General features: G+C 43.5%; 1 long non-coding RNA gene across 1 annotated transcript in view; it reads right to left on the reverse strand.

The window, feature by feature from the left end:
- Positions 1 to 14,251, reverse strand: part of LOC134947755 (uncharacterized) — a 140,333-nt gene extending 126,082 nt beyond the window's left edge. Inside the window, exons 1-2 of the long non-coding RNA XR_010182748.1 lie at positions 14,160 to 14,251; positions 11,083 to 11,226 (exon numbers count right to left, since the gene is read on the reverse strand). This is a non-coding gene — a long non-coding RNA (uncharacterized LOC134947755). The remainder of the gene's footprint in view (positions 1 to 11,082; positions 11,227 to 14,159) is intronic.
- Between the last annotated feature and the right edge of the window lie 1,129 nt (positions 14,252 to 15,380).

Consider the following 15,380-nt stretch of genomic DNA (forward strand, 5'->3'; position numbering starts at 1 on the left):
TTTCACACCTACTCCTCTCTTCTTCCTTACCCCACCATGGAAATAAATTAACCCCTGACTTACATTTTTCTCCTTTTGAAATGTTTTAGAAGGTGGCAGTTATTATTGACTGCCAAAGGGTGGACTGTCAAAGTCAGAAAAATGTCTCTATGCACGTTGCCATATTTGCACCGCACACTGGTCCGCGCTGCGCATGCGTACGCTCTCCCGTGAAGACGCATACCCGCAATAGCGTGCACCCGCAGGCGCACGGTATGCGTATTTACGGTAGAGTTTATGTAGTCGTAGCGTGCGACTCATTCGTTACATATTTTCACAATTAATGTAGTTTGTAGATCATGGTCCCTTTGATAGATTCTGAAAGTTTGGTTAATATAGAATGTCCCTGAGCAGAGGAATCCCTCTTTGTATTGTACGAAGGGTCTAACAGGAATCATACAGCAGTGTTTGGTACCCATCGGAAGAGTATTTAATTAGCGATATTCCGGTGTTGGTTTGGAGCATATTAATCGCTCGTGCGAATAGTTATGGACATAAGAAGTTATGTCCATTTTATTTGTTCTTACTTAGTCATGCATCTGAACAGTTGGAGACAGGCATCAGTGGGTCTCAAATGGCTCTTTGACCTCAGAGATCCCCCAAACAATAGTTTGCATGTTAAGAGGGCCTCATATCTACACATGCATAAGGTAAACACAGGAATAGTAATTGAAGATCAATTGTACTCCAAATCAGTATCTTTCCCGCAGACGGAGTGCAATAGCCTTTAATTACACTGAGCTTTGAGACTCAATGAAGAAGGCCAACACCTGTGTTTACAAATGGGGCTGGATTTGTATACAGGAAAATAAGGGCTGAGACGTCATTGTCTCAACTGAAAGTGGACATCATGAATATAGAACAGAACCCAGACAGGATTCTGTTTTGTATTCGCCAAACAATAGCTCTCCAGAAGACAGGAATGTGTTAGTTATCACCCATTGTTTTGCATAACCAAGACCACTGATACAGTTTACCTGTATGAATCAACCTATGACCTTTGTTATAATGCGAAGCCGAGTTCCTGCGTCCAATGGACAGTGAGACTGTAGGGACCATTAGATTGCATTGTGTGAGTAGCATAAAAGACGGGTCTGTGACATCCAGCTTTCACTTCTCTTCAAATGGTTCTCATTGCTGATAATCAGGAAGCTGGATGTCCAGAGGCGCTTGCGATCGTTTCCCCTTGTGCGTAAGTTTCTCTCCGTAATCATTGTCTTACTGTGAGCCAATTTCTCTCTCTCTCTCTCTCTCTCCTTTCTCTTTTCTCTCACATCTCCCCTAGACTAGTATTGTATTGTATTAGATAGTATTGTATTTTGGTTAGGAAGTCTCTGTTATATTGTAGTGTATCATTTGTACTGTTATTCTCTTTTTACAAGTATATTAGACATAATACAGTTAATAGGCTTTGGACCCTAAACCAGCATCTGTGTATTTCCTATAGTGTTAAGTGTTCACTTGAGCGTCGGTAACGCTCAAGCAGCTTTGTAGTTAGTCAGGTTACACAAGGTTGCACTTACACCCTGTATTCACATTAAGGTATTCTGTGTATTTCATTGGTATAAGGTTTAGACATAAAGGTATAGCGTTGTGAGCGTCTGCGCCGCTGGTGATCTCCTCGTGGTCTCGAGCGAACCGCTACGCCATAGCGAATCATTCTGTCCTGTGATCTCTGGGCCGTGAGCGAACGTGACGCTTGAGCGTCTCGCCTACGGCTGAGCGATCGTTACGCAACCAGCGTACCCTTACGGTACTTCTTAAGTAAACAGCGTACAGTGTTCTTAGACTTCATAAAGGGTTGTAAATACATAAAAGAATTCTGCTTTGTTAGGATGCACTATCAAATATTACACCAGTCCTAGGGGGCAGGTACAGTTTCTTCTCCTGATCACGACCTCTCATGCACAAAACCCGAAAAATTTACGGTGCACATCTCTAGTTTTAATCAATGGTATTATTGGTCCAAATCACTGGAAGAAAATGACAAAATCACAGGAATTATTCGTTCTAATCAATGGTATTATTGGTCCAAATCACTGGAAGAAAATGACAAAATCACAGGAATTATTCGTTCTAATCAATGGTATTATTGGTCCAAATCACTGGAAGAAAATGACAAAATCACTGGAATCAGTTGGCAAGATCACTGTAATTAATAATTAATTATAAATCACTTATATTAAATGGTAAAATCTTGCTATCGCCTGCATAGTGAAGTGGAATCTAGATGGGATTTTGTACTGGAGACACAATAACTTAATCAATTGTCTAAATCTTAATGCACTAATGGCGGAAAATGGGCGCACGTCTAACAGCGCACTGATTATACTGAGAATTGATTATACTGATCAATCACTGATTATACTGAGCACTGATTTTACTGAGCACTGATGATACTACGGAGAACTGACACTGAGCAGCGAGAACAGCACTGGACTATTGTACTGTAATATACTGGTCACCACAATGCTGCACTGTACTACTATATACTGCTCACAACAATGAAGCACAGATATGGATACTTGAATTGACACGGAGCTGCAAGATACAGCAATGGCCTACTGTACTGTACAACTATATACTGTTGGTCACCAAAATGCTGCACTGTACTACTATACAGTATATACTGCTCACAAACATGCAGCACAGATATGGAATGGATGTTTTTTTTTTTTTCTATCTTCTTGATACTAGTAGCTTACTTTAGGAGTCTGCAGTGCTGAGCTGACAGTGTCCAGCAGGTCCGTCATTATATAATATATACCTGTCCGGCTGCAGTAGTAATATATATATATATTTTTATATCATTAGAATCCAGTCTATATTAGCAGCAGACACAGTACGGTAGTCCACGGCTGTAGCTACCTCTGTGTCGGCAGTCGCTCGTCCATCCATAATTGTATACCACCTACCTGTGGTGTTTTTTTTTTTTTCTATCTTCTTGATACTACTAGTAGCTTACTTTAGGAGTTTGCAGTGCTGAGCTGACAGTGTCCAGCAGGTCCGTCATTATATAATATATACCTGTCCGGCTGCAGTAGTGATATATATATATTTTATATCTCATTATCATCCAGTCTATATTAGCAGCAGACGCAGTACGGTAGTCCACGGCTGTAGCTACCTCTGTGTCGGCAGTCGCTAGTCCATCCATAATTGTATACCACCTACCTGTGGTGTTTTTTTTTTTTCTATCTTCTTGATACTACTAGTAGCTTACTTTAGGAGTCTGCAGTGCTGAGCTGACAGTGTCCAGCAGGTCCGTCATTATATAATATATACCTGTCCGGCTGCAGTAGTGATATATATATATATATATTTTTTATATCATTATCATCCAGTCTATATTAGCAGCAGACGCAGTACGGTAGTCCACGGCTGTAGCTACCTCTGTGTCGGCAGTCGCTAGTCCATCCATAATTGTATACCACCTACCTGTGGTGTTTTTTTTTCTTTTCTATCTTCTTGATACTACTAGTAGCTTACTTTAGGAGTCTGCAGTGCTGAGCTGACAGTGTCCAGCAGGTCCGTCATTATATAATATATACCTGTCCGGCTGCAGTAGTGATATATATATATATATATTTTTTATATCATTATCATCCAGTCTATATTAGCAGCAGACGCAGTACGGTAGTCCACGGCTGTAGCTACCTCTGTGTCGGCAGTCGCTAGTCCATCCATAATTGTATACCACCTACCAGTGGTGTTTTTTTTTGTTCTATCTTCTTGATACTACTAGTAGCTTACTTTAGGAGTCTGCAGTGCTGAGCTGACAGTGTCCAGCAGGTCCGTCATTATATAATATATACCTGTCCGGCTGCAGTAGTGATATATATATATATTTTTTATATCATTATCATCCAGTCTATATTAGCAGCAGACGCAGTACGGTAGTCCACGGCTGTAGCTACCTCTGTGTCGGCAGTCGCTCGTCAATCCATAAGTATACTAGTATCCATCCATCTCCATTGTTTACCTGAGGTGCCTTTTAGTTGTGCCTATTAAAATATGGAGAACAAAAATGTTGAGGTTCCAAAAAAAGAGGAAAGATCAAGATCGACTTCCACCTCGTGCTGAAGCTGCTGCCACTAGTCATGGCCGAGACGATGAAATGCCAGCAACGTCGTCTGCCAAGGCCGATGCCCAATGTCATAGTACAGAGCATGTAAAATCCAAAACACCAAATATCAGTAAAAAAAGGACTCAAAAATCTAAAATAAAATTGTCGGAGGAGAAGCGTAAACTTGCCAATATGCCATTTACCACATGGAGTGGCAAGGAACGGCTGAGGCCCTGGCCTATGTTCATGGCTAGTAGTTCAGCTTCACATGAGGATGGAAGCACTCAGCCTCTCGCTAGAAAAATGAAAAGACTCAAGCTGGCAAAAGCACAGCAAAGAACTGTGCGTTCTTCGAAATCACAAATCCACAAGGAGAGTCCAATTGTGTCGTTTGCGATGCCTGACCTTCCCAACACTGGACGTGAAGAGCATGCGCCTTCCACCATTTGCACGCCCCCTGCAAGTGCTGGAAGGAGCACCCGCAGTCCAGTTCCTGATAGTCAGATTGAAGATGTCAGTGTTGAAGTACACCAGGATGAGGAGGATATGGGTGTTGCTGGCGCTGGGGAGGAAATTGACCAGGAGGATTCTGATGGTGAGGTGGTTTGTTTAAGTCAGGCACCCGGGGAGACACCTGTTGTCCGTGGGAGGAATAGGGCCATTGACATGCCTGGTGAAAATACGAAAAAAAACAGCTCTTCGGTGTGGAAGTATTTCAACAGAAATGCGGACAACATTTGTCAAGCCGTGTGTTGCCTTTGTCAAGCTGTAATAAGTAGGGGTAAGGACGTCAACCACCTCAGAACATCCTCCCTTATACGTCACCTGCAGCGCATTCATCATAAGTCAGTGACAAGTTCAAAAACTTTGGGCGACAGCGGAAGCAGTCCACTGACCAGTAAATCCCTTCCTCTTGTAACCAAGCTCACGCAAACCACCCCACCAACTCCCTCAGTGTCAATTTCCTCCTTCCCCAGGAATGCCAATAGTCCTGCAGGCCATGTCACTGGCAATTCTGACGAGTCCTCTCCTGCCTGGGATTCCTCCGATGCATCCTTGCGTGTAACGCCTACTGCTGCTGGCACTGCTGTTGTTGCTGCTGGGAGTCGATGGTCATCCCAGAGGGGAAGTCGTACTCGTAAGACCACTTTTACTACTTCCACCAAGCAATTGACTGTCCAACAGTCCTTTGCGAGGAAGATGAAATATCACAGCAGTCATCCTGCTGCAAAGCGGATAACTGAGGCCTTGGCATCCTGGGCGGTGAGAAACGTGGTTCCGGTATCCATCATTACTGCAGAGGCAACTAGAGACTTGTTGGAGGTACTGTGTCCCCGGTACCAAATACCATCTAGGTTCCATTTCTCTAGGCAGGCGATACCGAAAATGTACACAGACCTCAGAAAAAGACTCACCAGTGTCCTAAAAAATGCAGTTGTACCCAATGTCCACTTAACCACGGACATGTGGACAAGTGGAGCAGGGCAGACTCAGGACTATATGACTGTGACAGCCCACTGGGTAGATGTATGGACTCCCGCCGCAAGAACAGCAGCGGCGGCACCAGTAGCAGCATCTCGCAAACGCCAACTCTTTCCTAGGCAGGCTACGCTTTGTATCACCGCTTTCTAGAATACGCACACAGCTAAAAACCTCTTACGGCATCTGTGGAAGATCATCGCAGAATGGCTTACCCCAATTGGACTCTCCTGTGGATTTGTGGCATCGGACAACGCCAGCAATATTGTGTGTGCATTAAATCTGGGCAAATTCCAGCACGTCCCATGTTTTGCACATACCTTGAATTTGGTGGTGCAGAATTATTTAAAAAACGAGAGAGGCGTGCAAGAGATGCTGTCGGTGGCCAGAAGAATTGCGGGACACTTTCGGCGTACAGGCACCACGTACAGAAGACTGGAGCACCACCAAAAACGCCTGAACCTGCCCTGCCATCATCTGAAGCAAGAAGTGGTAACGAGGTGGAATTCAACCCTCTATATGCTTCAGAGGTTGGAGGAGCAGCAAAAGGCCATTCAAGCCTATACAACTGAGCAGGATATAGGAGGTGGAATGCACCTGTCTCAAGCGCAGTGGAGAATGATTTCAACGTTGTGCAAGGTTCTGCAACCTTTTGAACTTGCCACACGTGAAGTCAGTTCAGACACTGCCAGCCTGAGTCAGGTCATTCCCCTCATCAGGCTTTTGCAGAAGAAGCTGGAGACATTAAAGGAGGAGCTAACACAGAGCGATTCCGCTAGGCATGTGGGACTTGTGGATGGAGCCCTTAATTCGCTTAACAAGGATTCACGGGTGGTCAATCTGTTGAAATCAGAGCACTACATTTTGGCCACCGTGCTCGATCCTAGATTTAAAACCTACCTTGGATCTCTCTTTCCGGCAGACACAAGTCTGCTGGGGTTCAAAGAACTGCTGGTGACAAAATTGTCAAGTCAAGCGGAACGCGACCTGTCAACATCTCCTCCTTCACATTCTCCCGCAACTGGGGGTGCGAGGAAAAGGCTCAGAATTCCGAGCCCACCCGCTGGCGGTGATGCAGGGCAGTCTGGAGCGACTGCTGATGCTGACATCTGGTCCGGACTGAAGGACCTGACAACGATTACGGACATGTCGTCTACTGTCACTGCATATGATTCTCTCCCCATTGAAAGAATGGTGGAGGATTATATGAGTGACCGCATCCAAGTAGGCACGTCAGACAGTCCGTACTTATACTGGCAAGAAAAAGAGGCAATTTGGAGGCCCTTGCACAAACTGGCTTTATTCTACCTAAGTTGCCCTCCCACAAGTGTGTACTCCGAAAGAGTGTTTAGTGCCGCCGCTCACCTTGTCAGCAATCGGCGTACGAGGTTACATCCAGAAAATGTGGAGAAGATGATGTTCATTAAAATGAATTATAATCAATTCCTCCGTGGAGACATTGACCAGCAGCAATTGCCTCCACAAAGTACACAGGGAGCTGAGATGGTGGATTCCAGTGGGGACAAATTGATAATCTGTGAGGAGGGGGATGTACACGGTGATATATCGGAGGATGATGATGAGGTGGACATCTTGCCTCTGTAGAGCCAGTTTGTGCAAGGAGAGATTAATTGCTTCTTTTTTGGTGGGGGTCCAAACCAACCCGTCATTTCAGTCACAGTCGTGTGGCAGACCCTGTCACTGAAATGATGGGTTGGTTAAAGTGTGCATGTCCTGTTTATACAACATAAGGGTGGGTGGTTGGGCCCAAGGACAATTCCATCTTGCACCTCTTTTTTTTTTCATTTTTCTTTGCGTCATGTGCTGTTTGGGGGGTGTTTTTTGGAAGGGCCATCCTGCGTGACACTGCAGTGCCACTCCTAGATGGGCCAGGTGTTTGTGTCGGCCACTAGGGTCGCTTAGCTTACTCACACAGCTACCTCATTGCGCCTCTTTTTTTCTTTGCGTCATGTGCTGTTTGGGGAGTGTTTTTTGGAAGGGCCATCCTGCGTGACACTGCAGTGCCACTCCTAGATGGGCCAGGTGTTTGTGTCGGCCACTTGGGTCGCTTAGCTTACTCACACAGCTACCTCATTGCGCCTCTTTTTTTCTTTGCGTCATGTGCTGTTTGGGGAGTGTTTTTTGGAAGGGCCATCCTGCGTGACACTGCAGTGCCACTCCTAGATGGGCCAGGTGTTTGTGTCAGCCACTAGGGTCGCTTAGCTTACTCACACAGCTACCTCATTGCGCCTCTTTTTTTCTTTACATCATGTGCTGTTTGGGGAGTGTTTTTTGGAAGGGCCATCCTGCGTGACACTGCAGTGCCACTCCTAGATGGGCCAGGTGTTTGTGTCGGCCACTTGGGTCGCTTAGCTTAGCCATCCAGCGACCTCGGTGCAAATTTTAGGACTAAAAATAATATTGTGAGGTGTGAGGTGTTCAGAATAGACTGAAAATGAGTGGAAATTATGGTTATTGAGGTTAATAATACTTTGGGATCAAAATGACCCCCAAATTCTATGATTTAAGCTGTTTTTTAGGTTTTTTTGAAAAAAACACCCGAATCCAAAACACACCCGAATCCGACAAAAAAATTTCGGTGAGGTTTTGCCAAAACGCGTTCGAACCCAAAACACGGCCGCGGAACCGAACCCAAAACCAAAACACAAAACCCGAAAAATTTCCGGTGCTCATCACTACTATATACTGTTGGTCACCAAAATGCTGCACTGTACTACTATATATACTGCTCACAAAAATGCAGCACAGATATGGAATGGATACTTGCAGTGACACAGAGCTGCAAGTTACAGCATATGGCCTACTGTACTGTACAACTATATACTGTTGGTCACCAAAATGCAGCACACTGAGCACAGATATTTGCAGCACACTGAGCACAGATATGGAGCTTTTCAGGCAGAGAACGTAGATATTTGCAGCACACTGAGCACAGATATTTGCAGCACACTGAGCACAGATATGGAGCTTTTCAGGCAGAGAACGGAGATATTTGCAGCACACTGAGCACAGATATGGAGCGTTTTCAGGCAGAGAACGTAGATATTTGCAGCACACTGAGCACAGATATTTGCAGCACACTGAGCACAGATATTTGCAGCACACTGAGCACAGTTATGGAGCTTTTCAGGGAGAGAACGTAGCCACGTCCTCTCCGTTCAATCTCCAATGCACGAGTGAAAATGGCGGCGATGCGTGGCTCTTTATATAGAATACGAATCTCGCGAGAATCCAACAGCGGGATGATGATGTTCGGCCGCGTTCGGTTTAACCGAGCAAGATGGGAAGATCCGAGGCTGCTTTGGAACCGTGTAAAATAGGTGAAGTTCAGGGGGGTTCGGATCTCGACGAACTGAACCCGCTCATCTCTAGTTTTCACCCCCTTTGTATATTTTGCTGCTGTTATTGCTAGACTATTGGAATATTTATTTCTTTTAATAACATAAATAAAAGTTAAGAATTATCGATCAATATCCAACTAAGTGTGTTACTTCACCTCCATGGCGTCACTGTGGTCAGTGTCACACAGTGCACAAAACAGACTCAAAAAGGGTATATGGCCTTGCATTTAGAGGCATGGCCTCATGGCATGTCCCCATTTTCATTATTCTGGTTGCTTGCCTAGGTCAACAAAAACAGGAGTTGATAGATAGATAGAAAGAGGCATGCTTTCAAAGCATTTAAGTCTGACAGGATGGTGGAATCATTCCAGTTCTACAAGGAATGTAACAAAAAATACAAAAAAGAAATCAGAGCAGCTAAAATAGAAAACGGAAAACAAATCGCAAAGGAGAGTAAAACAAATCCCTAAAAGTTCATTAAGTATATAAATGGTAAAAGTTTAAAAAAGGAGAATATTGGGCCTTTAAAAGGTGAGTTGGATGTCTTGATTAATGATGAAAGGGAAAAAGCGGATTTATTTAATAAATTCTTTTCATCAGTATTCACGAGAGAGGACAGGTTGACGAGAGTAGAGCACAATATAAGCTATAATAACAACCCGTTGCTAAGTACTTGGTTAAACGAGGAAGTAGCCCGAGGGAGACTAAGTAAAATTAAGATAAATAAATCTCCTGGGCCGGATGGACTTCACCCCAGGGTTCTTATGGAACTTAATGTAGAGATATCAAGACCCTTATATTTGATTTTCAGTGAGTCAGTTACATCAGGAATGATACTGTAGGACTGGCGTATAGCAGAGGTAGTCACAATATTTAAAAAAGGTATTAAAACTCATCTCGGTAACTATAGACTGATAAGTTTGACATATATAGTGGGGAAAATACTGGAAGGTATATTAAGGGATAGCATTCTAGAGTACTTGGATACCTCCAAGGTTATTACTAGGAATAAACATGGTTTTGTGAAGGACAGGTCATGTCAAACTAACTTAATAAGCTTCTACGAGAAAGTGAACAATAATATTGATCAGGGTAAAGCAGTAGATGTGGTCTTTTTGGACTTTGCTAAGGCCTTTGACAAATTCCCACATAAGAGACTAATTTTCAAAATAAGAGAGCTTGGGGTAGGAATCACTGCAGTATTTGTACTTGGGTGAGTAATTGGCTGTACAATAGGAAACAGCGAGTGGGGATTAATGGGATGTTCTCTGAATGGGCCTCAGTGCAATACTGCAGGGTTCAGTACTTGGTTCATTGCTGTTTAACATATTCATTAATGACCTAGTAGAGGGACTAGAAAGCACAGTGTCAATTTTTGCAGATGATACTAAACTATGTAGAGTAATTAATTCAGACAAGGATGTTGAGTCTCTACAGAATGACTTATCTAGACTTGAGGTCTGGGCGAATAAATGGAGAATGAGGTTCAATATAGACAAATGTAAAGTTATGCACTTTGGGACTAAGAACAATTGGGCAGCATATAAACTAAATGGGGAAAATGTAGGGATAACGGTAGTAGAAAAAGATTTGGGGGTGCTTATTGATAATAAACTTAGTAGCAGTACGCAATGTCAGAATGCAGCAACAAAAGTCAATCAGCATTGATGTAACATTTATAATTTGCATACTATAGAAGTATACAGAGCAGCTGATTGGTTGCCATGGTCAACCTCTCCACTGGCTCACTTCTCCACTTTTATCACTGCTTAGTACATACCCCCCTGTGTCTCCCAGTTGCCAGCCCACAGAGATTCTCCCCATACTACCAGCCACTCATCACTGACAGGAATCCCCAATTTTTTTGCTTTCCCTAGAGCTCAGAATCAGCCTGTATAAGTCCAAGATAAATTCAGTGACTAAATTAATCTTTTGTGACAAATTGAAATATTAGCTCATATTTATCTACTAATGTCATCAAATGTCTTCAAGACATTCAAAATTCAACAACGTTAACTGTGAAATTGAAGAAGCTGCAATGACCTTCATTTGCCCATGCTGTTTCTGTGTTTGCACAAGTGCATATGTGTGTCTGATAAGTCCATTCCAATGAACAAAGGATGAAGATGTACCTACTGTAATTTGGCAAGTAAAAAAAGGTTATGTATGATAAACCACTAGTGGTCGAGTGTTTGGGGGTGGGTTGCACCTCATTCCCAGCAGATGTTGTTGTGCCACAGTTCCCCATGAAGATTCCTGGCGTACACTGCTCACTCTCCCCTAGATATTAGGCAGAAAAGTATTTATTAAACTGGAGCGTTGTATCACTGTTGTACTGTAATTGGTTAGATTAATGGAAGAGCGTAGTAATATCATGCACCACAGATTGACAAAATCATTCACTTGCTATGCAAATAAAGCAATCTCTGGTATTTAGAAATAATTAAAATAAGGTTTACAAGTTAGTAAGCATTTGCATTTCAACATTAACCAGAATTAGACATGCAAAACCTGTAGCGTTAGCAATTATCTTTTAGAGCCTAATTCAAGTTTGACCGCTGTTGAGACAGAAATTGCGATTTTACCAATCCTTCTTCTGCTACAAATTGCATGTGAAGAGCTGCCCAGAAAGGTAAAAAATGTCAACTGATGCAATCGCAAAATTGCATATGCTAACACAGAATTTCGATGCATATGTAGAAATAGAGTACCATCGACAATTGCAGTTGACCCTGGGCTACTCAGAATAATGAGAATGCAGTCGCGCCGGTGCCATGTTTGTAGACACAATGCATTGCAACTGACATCAGATACACACCCCGAAAACGGCCATGATCCACCTGCATTTTTCCAACCACTCCACACAAACACCATTTAACACCCACGAACAGTCACTTCCTGTCAATCAAATTGCGATCACATTTCACTAAATTGCCATCACAATTTAGGGGGACATGTACTAAGCAGTGATAAAAGTGGATAAGTGAGCCAGTGGAGAAATTGCCCATGGCAACCAATCAGTTGCTCTGTATACTTTTATAGTATGCAAATTATAAATGTTACGTCAGTGCTGACTGATTCTCCACTGGCTTACGTCTCCACTTTTATCACTGCTTAGTACATCTCCCCCTTAGCAACTGTGCATGCGTAATGCTTTCACAGCGCATGCACAGTCTGCGGATAATTGCCCGATTTGCGATGTTGCAACTGAAGCTGAATAAGGCCCTTAGTTTGAATACACCCTCCAACTGTACCTTTTTGGTAGGTACGGTACCTTTTTTTTATGGTCTGTACCTGCCAAAAAGGGCTTTGTACCAATTTTTAACACTCAAAGTTTACATTGAAAGGATAGGAAAGGGGGCATGGTCACACTTCTTTACCCATGGCCACGCTCCCTTTCCTAATTTGTACCGGTTTTATGTGTCAAATGTTGGAGGCTATGTTTGAAAATATACAAAGTTGGCATAACAGTTAGCATAAATATTAGCAATAGAGCTATAATGTCTCTGATGTCCAGTGGTAATATTTTAGAAAGTTCAGGTGCACGGTCATAGCCCTAATGTCCAGAGGTAGCCGGAATTATATTAGATGAAAGCAAGCGACAAGCAGTTAAACCGGTCTGCCTATTTATGGTAGCACAAATATAATCTGCCTGTTTGCAATAATAACAAATAATGGCAATCCTCCCTGTTTATATAGGTGCTAATTAATCCACTCCCAGGGGTAGCTGGTGGCTTTTCATAACAAGAAGAACAAGGGCTGAATTGGCGCAACTTATCAGCAGCTGTTTGAGGAGTGTGTAAAGCTCCTATATAGAACACAATACCTTGAAAACCAGATAAACAGCGCTTGTGGTTTCAGGATATAATTATATACGTATGGACTGCGTTTGAAATTATAAAATGTTTATTAAAACGTCTAGATAAAAGCAATTACCCAATTGCAGGTGGATTAGTGGTCTCCTTTACACTTCTGATAGTTGTCAATTTCTCAGGTTTAAGCTGGTCCGGTTATTAGATTAGTCCGTGATGGTGGTCCACTGTTATGTGTTGTCCAGGTATGCAGCTCAATGCGTTTCTGTGTAGCAAAACCTACACCTTCGTCAGGAGCAGAGGGGGTAATTCCAAGTTGATCGCAGCAGGAACATTTTTAGCAGTTGGGCAAAACTATGTGCACTGCAGGGTGGGCAGATTTAACATGTGCAGAGAGAGTTAGATTTGGGTGTGGTGTGTTCAATCTGCAATCTAATTTGCAGTGTAAAAATAAAGCAGCCAGTATTTACCCTGCACAGAAACAAAATAACCCACCCAAATCTATCTCTCTCTGCACATGTTATATCTGCCTCCCCTGCAGTGCACATGGTTTTGGCCAACTGCTAAAAATTTTCCTGCTGTGATCAACTTGGAATTAGCCCCAGAGTTCTGAGAAATTGAAAACTATCAGAAGTGTAAAGGAGTTCCACTAATTCACCTGCAATTCACAAGCAGCTTATTACCAACAGGATTAATTGGACACTCCCATCTTCAATCCACTCATCTTCTCACGACTTGTTGGGTAATATACCGGAAAAAAACTTTTTATATATATGTTGCATGTGGAATCAGATTGGCATTGTATTTCAGAGAGACTGATTCATTATATCCTCTGAAAAAATAACATGAGGATCCGAAACTGCCTATCCATATATCTTCATTGATTTATATACCACGAGAATATATTGTTACAGTCCACTAATACTATATTAATTAATATTTAATGGGTTTTATCTAGTTGTTTTAATAAACATTTTATAATTTCAAACGCAGTCCATATGTATATCATTATATCCTGAAACCACAAGCGCTGTTTATCTGGTTTTCAAGGTGGCTTTTCATGCAGCACTAAGGGGTCTATTTACTAAGCCCTGGATGAAGATAAAGTGGATGGAGATAATGTACTGGCCAATCAGCTCCTAACTGTCATTGCAGTTAGACACTGATTGGCTGGTACTTTATCTCCATCCATAAATCCCAAAAATAACTGGTTAAACAACAAGTTGGGTAGCACTCCCTCTATTTACTCCAAGCTGACTGCTGAGGTAAAAGTGCAGTTCACTGTGCTGCTCAGGTAAACTAATGCAGTTACTGAGGTAAAAGTACACTTTAAGATGCTGCTCAGGTGAACTATGCGGATTTCTGAGGTAAATGTACAACTCCCGACACTGCTTTACCCACCAAACAGTTGCCATCACTATTCCGACTCCTAACTCCATCAAACACTGGCCGCTGTCACCACTCCGACTCCTTTCAGCGCTGCCGCTCTCTCTCTCTCTCTGACTACTGTGCTGCAGCCTGCAACCCTCCCTGGAATCACCACAGCATCTCCCTTTCTCTCCAGGCTCCGCCCCTGGGAGCCAGTCACTGGGTCCCTGGCTTCCAGCTCACCAAAGCTGTGGCTGTTAGCCTCTGTGTCCTGCTAATCTTCTCCCTTTTTCCTTGTAGTGTCCTCCCACACACTCTAGAATGTATGCTCTTGTGAGCAGCTCTAATTGTCTACTGTAGGCAGGGACGGCTCCGTACGCTCCTGGAAAAGTGGGCGTGGCCTCACAACTTCATATTATCAAACTATAAATAAATATATTTTCACACCCTCTCTACGCACACAATTAGCAGCCTTACACATAACAGCCACAGTAGTGTTCCTTACACATAATGTCTCCAGTATAGTGCCAGATACACATACTTACCCCAGTAGTGCAGTGCCAGATAGACATGACATGTCCCCAGCAGTGCCAGATAGACATATGCCCCCAGTAGTGCCAGATAGACATGATGTGCCCCCCAGCACTGCCATATACACATGATATGCCCCCCCCCCAGCAGTGCCAGATAGACATGATATGCCCACCAGCAGTGCCAGCTACACATGATATGTCCCCCAGCAGTGCCAGGTACACATGCTATGCCCCTCAGCAGTGCCAGATAGACATGGTGTGCTCCCCAGCAGTGCCAGATAGACATGGTATGCCCCCCAGCAGTGCCATATACACATGATATGCCCCCCAGCAGTGCCAGGTACACATGATATGCACCTCAGCAGTGCCAGATAGACATGGTATGCCCCCCAGCAGTGCCAGATACACATGATATGCCTCACAGCAGTGCCAGCTACACATGATATGCTGACCAGCAGTACCAGCTACACATGATATGCCCCCCAGCAGTGCCAGATAGATATAATATGCTCTCTTGCAGTGCCAGCTACACATGATATGCCCCTCAGCAGTGCCAGGTACACATGATATGCCCCTCAGCAGTGCCAGATAGACATGGTATGCCCTCCAGCAGTGTCATATAGACATGGTATGCCCCCCAGCAGTGCCATATACACATGATATGCCCCCAGCAGTGCCAGGTACACATGATATGCCCCCCAGCAGTGCCAGGTACACATGG

This window comes from Pseudophryne corroboree, chromosome 8, assembly GCF_028390025.1.
Source record: "Pseudophryne corroboree isolate aPseCor3 chromosome 8, aPseCor3.hap2, whole genome shotgun sequence".
Taxonomy (NCBI): domain Eukaryota; kingdom Metazoa; phylum Chordata; class Amphibia; order Anura; family Myobatrachidae; genus Pseudophryne; species Pseudophryne corroboree.